Genomic DNA, 10101 nt, shown 5'->3' with positions numbered 1-10101 from the left:
ATCTAGCTAAAACCAGTATATGCTGAAATTATCAACGATAACTCCTCCTGGATGACTGCACATGAGACTTGCTGAAGTTGGCTTACCTGTCTTCTTGTCACTCAGATGTGTACAGTAGACCCAACTTCCATGCTCAGTGGTAATATAATAAATGGGCCAAGTTTCTGGGCTGCAGGTGTATCTCTGCTGGAAGGCATGGTCTACCTGATCCCAGCTTCTCTATATGTGTATCTGTGTCTATCTTTTCTTTATTCCCTCTTTGTCCTGGTAAACTCAACCCTAAATCCATGCAGGTCAAAGCACAAACTTAGGTTTTAAGCTCTGAATATTTATAGGTGTCCATGGGAATAACAAGTCTGCTTACAGAGTAACAAAATCCTTACTGTCAAAGGGCGGACTTGCTATGATGAACACTATGCACTGAGGACAACACTCACACATTCAGAATGTTTTGCCCCTAAGTTTTGTAGTGCTTATACCAATTTAATTATCTCCATCATTTCTAGAATGTCATATATAACTGTCATATATAAATGTCCTTAAACTAACCATATAGAGATCAATGCAGGGTGTGATTTAGTTACTCTTAACACATTTTAAGAAACATTCCTAGGGATGCCATTAAGAAAACTGATTTTTTTGGAAAAGCGTTCATACACAAAGTTTCCCTTAGGCAGTAATATTTAAGAAGAATTTTTTCTTTGCCTGAATCTGTTTGTGTGCACAGTCATTCATTTTAAAGAATTGTAATGTAATAAAGTAGAAACCAACCAAAATGAGAATATTATATAAAATTTCCCAAATTGCATTAAGTTCTCATACCACAGATAATCCTGGTTTATTTCCCATTGCTGGTGCCTATGAGAATTTTTCTTAAAGTAACCATGACTGTTTGTATTCTCTGTGGCTAAACTGAGCAGGAGGATGGAGAGGACAGTGCTTTATTTAAAAGCCTTGTATAAGCCAGACACAACAACTCATGTCTATAATCCCAATACTCAGGGGGAGGCTGAGGCCAGAGGACTGTCACAAGTTATAGATCAGTCTAGGCTACAGAATGAGACCTGAAGAGAGGCAGAATATTTATACCAAATGGTGGTCTGACTCTGCTAAGTTTTGCCATTCTGATTGGTCACTCGTCAGCTTCAGGTGAAAAAGACGATTTCCTAGTTTGCTTCCCTGTTGCTGTGACCAAACTAACCTGGGGACAAAAAAGGTTTATTTGGTTTGCAGGTCACATTACATCACTGAAGGAAGCCAGGGCAGGAGCTGAGGGCAGGAACTGGAAGCAGAAAGCATGGAGGCATGCTGCTCCCTGGCTTGATTCCCCTGGCTTGCTCAGATGCCTTTCCTGTACAGTCCTGGCCCACCTGAACATGGATGGCAACACACAGTGGGCTAGACATTCATTCCTACTTCAGTTAGCAACCAAGAGACTGCCCTACAGACATGCCCTTGATAGAGACAATTGCCCCATTGAGAGTTAGTCTTCTTAGGTGACTCTAGTTTACAGAAATTTACCTAGTACCATCACCTTCCAGAATATATTTTTCTCATTGTGTCAAAAAGGCAGATCTTTTTGCTGTTCATGAATTCACTCAAAATGTTTTGCTTAAATGTTGTTTGAACATCTACTAAGGACCTTATTATTGGGTTTGGTATTTTATTATTATTTTCTACTGTGTTATGTATAGGATTTTATTTGGTGCTGTGGCTCAAAGAAAAAGACATTACCATTGACTGAGCTCTAGGTACTTGAATTTTATGTCAGGAATAACTCTAAAAATGACAATACTGGCATAACGTTAATTGACTCAAACACGTTACTTTCAGAATGATTTTGGAAGTGGTGTTGGTGTGGAAAGCACAAAATCTGGATTTGGGGGAAGTGGTGTTGGTGTGGAAAGCACAAAATCTGGATTTGGGGAGCTCGGGGAATGGCTTGATGCAAACAAAGCCTGACAACAGCACCATGGTTCCACCTTCATCTCAGTCCCCAGTAATTAGCATCATTTATGTGTTCTTTGTTCTCCGTTGTTCAATGCTCTCAAGTATTTCTGGGAAGTTAAGCACACACTCAGAACACCAAAGTCATCTCCTACTAAGTTTAATTGACTCAAACTTTCGTTTCCATGGCTGGCACGGATCAGAAGAATCTTTGCTCTGTAAGTGACAGAATCTGAGCTCTAGCTGGAAGTCTCTCCCTGATTTACCGAGATGAGACGACCAGCTCTTCCTAACCATCCCCTGTACTGCCATGGCTCCGTCAGAGATGGATGCCATTGTTTCTGGAGCTCCATCTTCTGTCCCTAAGGAATCCAACTGCTCTGTCAGTAGCAGCCTGCCTGCCTTTTGGTACTGGAGCATGCCTGGATTACTTATTCTGAAATCTCAGGTTACACATTACAAGATGCTCCCTTACTTAACCAGGGGAGAAAAGTTTATTTCTTTAAACTCTCAGATTTCATTGTTCATTCTTTCTCTTGGATGTCACCCAGTTTATCCCGTTATTGTGAGGTACAGGGTTATTACTAGCCACCAATGGAAGCGATTCATCCAGAGCCAGTGATTTATTGTCACTTCAATTCTTTCCAGAGGCGCCTTTGATAAAAATAATAATTGCAATCAATCAGGCTCAGACCATAAGCCATGGATTGGCTGGTTGTTTTATAGACAATATATTTAATCCTAACAATAATCTTATATGGGAGGCATTTTATTATTCTGGTCTAACCGTAAGGGAACTGAAACTACAGAGGTTAAAGAATTTTCTCAAAGTGAGTGAATGGGGGAGACTCGATGAGGTCCAGATCTCGGACATTTCCCAGCTACCACTTTGTTTTTCCTCAAGGCATGATGCCAGAAACTTATTATACATTTCAGAACTGTTTGTCAAAGTAATGTGTCAACAAATGTGTGGATCTGCTTAATGGACTTTTGTTGAAATATTAAAATTATCTGTATTTGGTAACAGATAACAGAACTGCTGCTTCATTGACAAGGAAAACTGAATAATGCATATGACACCTTTGTTTCTATTCCCTGCACAAGACCTTTCTGTGAGAAAAACTAAAACTAGAGGTCAGCCTTCCCCCCCCCCCCAAAAAAAAATACTCAGCTTGCAGTATGGAGATACTTTCTGGACATGGTCCACAGGAAGGGAATGTAAAAACAGATTGTCACCTTCCCAGGCTACAGAACCGGATGGGAGTTCGGGAGACCCAAGTGGCATGAACTGCAGTAGAATAGCAGAGGGGAGGAGAGTGAGCCCAGGAAGATGCAATGGCCCTCCAAGATTTTCAGCCTGTCTAGAATAGGACTCTCTGAAGCAAGCAAGAAAAGACGGTCTGGAGAAGAGCTCACAGGGGATGTGCAGGCTAGACCATTTCTAGAACCAATAAGGGCTAGTAATTCTCTGTGTCCAGACTGCCGAGACCCCTCTCTCTAAAGGCCCAGGGCATTCTGCAGAGGCTGAAGAAGTGTTTCGCTGTTTCAGATCTTGGAACATGCAGAATGGTTCACAGATGAAGTTCCTTAAAAAAAAATAGCATTTCATTCTCCTTACAGGAAAACAACAAATCCAGATATTCAAAACTATTAATTTCCCAGTGTCCAGCATGCAGTATAGGTTACCAATGAAAGAGAGAAATGCCACCCATAACTTAAAAGAAATAAAATAAAAAGCCAGTGGAAATAAATCCAGAAGTCACATTGTGATGGATGAGACAGACGAGGATGCTGAACCACTGTATTTAAAGGATGGAAGGAGTGACATAAGCAACATGAGCCAAGGAATAAAAGTTGTAAAGAGTAAAGAGAACTAAATGGAAATTCTAGAGACAGAAAAGGTAGGGTCTAAAGTGAAATATTTACTGACAGGCTGCTTACCACAAAAGATTAAGAACTTGAAGCCATCCAATGAAGCATATTTAGAAGAAAGGCTCAAGAAAATCCCCACCTTTCTAACCATAGAATATGGAACACAGATAATATCTATGTAATTAGATAGTCAGAGGGGTGGTGGTGGCAGGAAACACTTGCCAATACCCTCCTCAGTCAGAGTATCTCAACGAATAAATGCAAAGACAACAACACAGAGTCCCATTATAGCCAAGTGGCTAAATTTCACAAAAAGAAGAAAATCTTAAAAGGAGTGAGAGAAAAGATACATTATATATATGTTTGTCCACGCATGTGAATATATATGTATGTATGTGAATGACTACTAAATTCTCATTAGGAAAAAAAGATAAAGAGAAGATAATGAGAGATCTTTAAATATACATAGTAGTCAAACTTAATTTCTATTTCCTGAAAAAATATTTCAAACAGAAGACAAACCACATATAGAAGTAATACTCACCTGTAGCCTCTGGACTTGGGAAGCTAGCTAAAGCAGGAAGTTTGCCTTGAGTTCCAGGCCCACCTGAGCTAAACAATGAGACTATGTCAACAAAGGGGAAAAAAGGCAGAAACAAAGAAACCAAAAATTTTGAAAAAAATAAATGACAGTGAGACTCCTGAGGTTGTCACGGTAATTGTCCATACTGATGGACTGCGTGAGTACCTGGAGAATAGCCCACAATGACGCACTGGGTAGAAACCAGTGTTCTAGAGCATTAGAAGCAGAAGGGTTGTTGAGGCCATATAAAACTCAGCACCTAATGGGTACATACTGGCTTGAACATTTGAGTTAATATTGTGGGATATTATATGTTTGTATGTTTTTTTTTAACAATTCTGTAATTCTATAGAGATACAAATAGCCAGTGTTTCAAAATATTTCCATGTTTTAATGTTAAATGTGTATAGATACATAAGGTTACCAACATGGAAATTAATTTATACATTAACAGCCACAAAACTCTTTTTGGTGACTTAAAACATCTACTTTTAAAAAATGAGCATGGACCTTCTTCCTCAAGACAAGGATATATTTTCAAATTCTTTTGTTTTTAAAAGGAACACTTAAAAAATTTTGCTTATATTTTTATTAGTCTGCTTTTTAAAATGAATTCCTAAGAACTTTTAATGTTCTGAGCCCTAAGTCATTGTTATGTCTCCACAGGGTGGCATCAGAATTAAATCGTAGATGTAGCGTAGTCCAGCACACAGCAGCTACTATAAATGTAAGAGCTTCCTATATTTCTAACATCACCATCTCTTGACTTGAGTAGAGTAACCTTCAGGAAGTGACATTCACCTCTGCATTTCAGTCCCTTTGTCTGTAAGATAGAGACCATTCATTTCCAGCTTCATTTGTAGCCAAGATGATTTGAGTGAGATTAAGGCTATTAAAACCCAAAACAAGAAAAACAAACATCATGTCCAAACACACCACAAATGTCTTCAGAGCTTCACTTTCCTGGGGCTTCATCTATTTTAAGATTCAAATGTTGTCTCTTTGGAAATCTTGACTTATTTACACGTCTTATGTAATGCTAGGTGTCTCCAGGAAAGGGTGTGCAGGCTCCATTTGAAACTCATTTCCAGTTTCAGTGTCTCTTCATTTTCCCACAGACCAGCTCAAGCTGGCAGCCCAGCAAGCTGGATGCATGCTGCACTGTTGTCTCTCTGGATAAAAGGAGGGAGAGCAACTTGGAGCCTGGAGCTGCCACAGAGGATGTTTCTTGCTATCTTCAACTTGAACCTGTCTCCTCGACAGGAGTGGCTGATTTATGGCTCCAAGAGTTCCTTCAGTAAGCCCCTTGTCATCAGATGCTGCATTTCATTTGGTGATTTTCCAGACACCTCAAATCCTTCATGGAAAATGGAGTTTGTGGATATAAATATAAGGGATAAAAATAGCAACTTTCCTCTCAATTGAGTATGATTTATTCAGCAGAGCCAAGATGAATTGGCTTTGTAGGGGTGACCCTACCGCATTATCTTCTGAATGATTAATGTGTAGCTACATGTTGTTCCCTTTGCTAAGGTGAGTCCCCACAACATGTTAATCTTGGGATTCTGGAATTTCTCTTGAATCTTTATCGTCCACCTTCTGAGTTTTGGTCCTCATCCTTGTTATTCAGGGTTATCCTGGAAAGTTTAAGTGCATCTTTTCAACTTGTCCACCTTCTTTGCAACCCAAAGTCCACCATGTTGCCAGAGTGACACACACACACACACACACACACACAAACACACACACACACACACACACACACACACACACATATTTTCATTTCCTCCCATGATCTATAGTCCCTCAGTGTATGCCTTTTCTGGGACAGGGATCACAAGAAACATTAGCTTTCTATGTCTTTTCACTGCTTAGCCTGATACAGAAACTTTGCTCCTCACAGTCTCACTCACTTTGCTCCTACATTTCATCTTCTTCCATCTTCTCCCATCTTTCTAGATTCCCAGCCATCCAGGGGAACATGGTAACTTGGCATTAAGGAGGGTTTTATTTCTTCTTTTCTTTCTCTCGCCTGGCAAACTTATATTCATCATTTCAGAATGAATCACTTCCTTTGTGAGACTCACGTGTCCCAATTGGTCCAGGCCACTCATGCTTAGATCTCATTTATCTCTAAGATGCCACTTGTCTACTGGTCTGTAGTATTGGTGCATATGCCTGCCTTTCCCAGAAGACTGTAAACACTGAGATACCTTATGTCACTTAATGCAAAGCATTGAGCTCGCTAATGAGTGTGGGTGGGCTGGATTGACTCAGTTTAAACTGCTAATTGAGACTGGCCTAGGTGCCAGCTCAGCGTTAATACCTACCAGTTGTGAAATCTTGAGAAAGTTCCTCAACTCCTCTTGATCTCTGCCTTACCATCTGTAAGAGGAAGATTATTATGAATGCTCATCTTTTCAGTAGGGTGTGAAAAATAAGTTGCTATGGCTAAAACAGCACCTGGCATAGTGACTCTGTAATTTTGGGTTATTATAATGTGTTACTACTATTATTATCTGTCCACACGAAGAGGGGTTAAGATGTCTAAGAAAATATTGTCTGCTGGACTTTCCTCTTATTTCCTCCCACCTCCAACATCATGCCTATGTGTCACTTCTTTGAGGTTGTTAAGCCAAGGGAAAGCCTACTTGGCACTAAGTGCTGAAGGCAATTTGGTTTTTATGGATAGTGAATGAGAGACTGACAGTGAATTAGTGAATGAGTGGTACCAACAGTAGAAAAAGTCCTTCAGCTCTCTCCCCTTTGGCTATACTCACTTGGATGATGGTTGTGAGTTACATCATATGTCAGTACCAGAGCTATCCATGCTTCACATTTTGTCAGTGTTGAACTAGATTGTGGGTTTCTTAACAGTTGTGGATAGGCAACGGATACTATTTGCATTCAGGATTCCTGTATGTCAGCAACTGACCAGATATACAAACATCAGCCAACAAGTACAGGCAAACTACCTAGGAATGGCATTGTGAGTGATTACATTTTGTCAGGAGGAAGTGATGCTAATGTAGAATTAGGATAAAAATCTTTCTGTGTAGGGCTAAGGCCTTGGTTTTGTCTGTATATCCACTGATTAGATTTCCCAGTTGGCTCTTTTCTATCTCCCCTCATCTTTTTCCTTCTGTTTTTTAAACTCTATTTACTGTAATAAGAACAGTTAACAAAAGATATATCCTCAACAATAATTTTAATGTACAGTCCAAATTATTAATGTTACGAGCAGTCTTAGCTATTTTTCTATTGCTGTAATGCAACATCATGACCAAGAGCAACTTGGGGAAGAAAGAGTTTATGTCCCTTTACTACTTTCAGGTCACACTCCATCACTGAGGGAAGGTGAGTCAGGAAGGAACTCACGTCGGGTACCTGGAGGCAGGAACAAGAATAAAAGCCATGGTGGAGGGCTGCCTACTTCTCTGCTCCCGATGGCTTTCTCAACTCAACTGCCTATACTACCTAGAACCACTTGTCTCAGGGATGGCACTGCTGTCAGTGAGCTGGCCTTCCCATATTAATCATTAATCAACCCAGTACCCCACAGGCTTGCCTATGGGCCAATCTGATGGAGACATTTTCTCAGTGAATATTCCCCCTTCTCAGATGTGTTTAGGTTTGTGCCAAGTTAGCCAAACCCAACCAGGATAGCAGTTGGTGTACAGTAGATCTTTCATCTTATGTGTTGAGACTTTTCATTAATCAACAAGCAGTTCCCCATGGCATATTCTTGCAGCCACTGTGCCAGTCTCTAAGGTGTCTTAAAGTCTATTTCATGCCTCATGCAACTGGCTTCTATTTTCCTTAAGTCTGGCTTTTATCACTTAGCACAATGTCCTCCGGGGTTTATCCATATTGTTTCATATTGTACATATTTGAAAGCCAAATGCTGAATGTCTCTCTTAAATAGTTGTGCTCACAAGCTGCTCATTTTTTTTTAATTTCTTTAAAATGAAGAAGACGGAAAGGACATTTGGGAAAACTGCCCAGTGACCTTCAGAGAGTTCTTATTGTGTCCTTTATGATGATAATTTCCTACCTGTGTTTGTGCACAGTTAGACCAATTCCCAAAGTTCACCTACCATGGAATTCCAGTGAGAAGACATCCCCCCTCCGTTTTTATCAGATTAAAAGATATAAATTTCAGTTTAGTTGAGATGAATAAACTACCCTAAAGTCCTGTATTGAGCATAACAGAGGAGAGAACTCAGGTCCTCTCTGCTGCCAGGTAGCGGTCTCTTTTCTGCTTTACCTTTCTAAACAAGGCAATCAGCTAAATAAATCCAAAGACTGCTCAAACACGTTCTGTGTTGTGACATACTGTCGGTATCATATACAAACAATCCATTCTACTGCTGAGAGCTGCCTACCCACTTGGAGCACATGCCCACTGGGAAAGCTTAATGGAGGGGAGATGGAGCCGGGGACCAATTAATTTTAGATTGGTTGAGCAAATGTTTCACAGCATCTTTGGGTTTATTTCTCTCTCCCTTGACGAGTGGTTCCAGCCCCTTTCTGACAGATTGATCTTGAGTGCTGGGCATTTTTCTCTCACCACATTAGCTGCCAGTTTTCCAGGCCTTTCCCCGGGGCTGGGATGAGGTGAGAGGTAAGACGTTTGTTAAGTATGACTTGCCTGAATAGTGCAGGCAGGTTGAATGCTCAGAAAGCCTTTCTGTGCTTGGAACCTGCTTTCATGTCTCAGAAATCCTGATTTATTTCAGGACAGGGAAAATCTGAGCCCGTTTGCAGAGTGGAAATTAAAATCTTAAAACTATGCATGAAAATCGAATATTCCAAATGGCCTGGTTTAAACATCACCCTGCACCGTTGATCAAATGTAGAAGTTCTTGAAAAGAAATGGGGATTTATGACTGGGTGTAGGGCTGGGGAAAGGCTCAGTGAGTATTTATGGGTCACTTCAAGGAACTCCACAGACCATACTTGAATCTGCTTTTGTGCCCTTGGGTTTCTGCTTTGGAGATTTTAAGCCTGCAAATGCTTATCCATTAGAAAACACGTGGGTTTGGTTGCAGCCTGTTAACTTCTGAATTGGAGGGAGGGACCATATGTATTTATTTGGACACATTTATCACACAACATACAAGTATGTATGCATGTATTTTTATTCCTTCAGATTTATGCCTGTGATTATCTTGAGGGCAAAGACTTTGCTTTATTTATCTGTGTGTCCTGCTGAGGGTGTGATACTGATTCTTATTGTTTAGTGGCCTTTTGTTGAGCACCTCCTTGTGCTAGGTCCTATGCTGTCAGCAGGGGAAGGGGCAGAGACACATACAGAATGGGGATTTTCCAAGCCAGTGTTACTTTCAAGCTCATAGGACTACAATGAAAAAGGGCCAAAGACAAAAAGCAGTTAGCCATACAAATCATTTCTCTTTTGTAAACCTGAGGAACATGTATTAGTTGTTTTATACACATCTCAGATGCATGGGGAAGCAGCAGGGAAGCTGATGTCAATTCATTCTCCTCTAGCCAATGAGGAGCCATACGTGTCCTTAGGATCCTGGACAGGCTGCTGGCAATAGTGTAAGCATCTTCAGTGAATTTTGAGGCATGGCTGTAGCTACTTTCACATAAACCTTCCCATCTTAAATGCTGACCCTCTTCCTAGAAGACCTTCCTTCCACTTCTTTTCCTTTTTATTGTTTATTCAAAGTAAA

This window comes from Cricetulus griseus, chromosome 2 (genome assembly GCF_003668045.3).
Source record: "Cricetulus griseus strain 17A/GY chromosome 2, alternate assembly CriGri-PICRH-1.0, whole genome shotgun sequence".
Lineage (NCBI taxonomy): Eukaryota > Metazoa > Chordata > Mammalia > Rodentia > Cricetidae > Cricetulus > Cricetulus griseus.
This window is presented reverse-complemented; position numbering follows the sequence as displayed.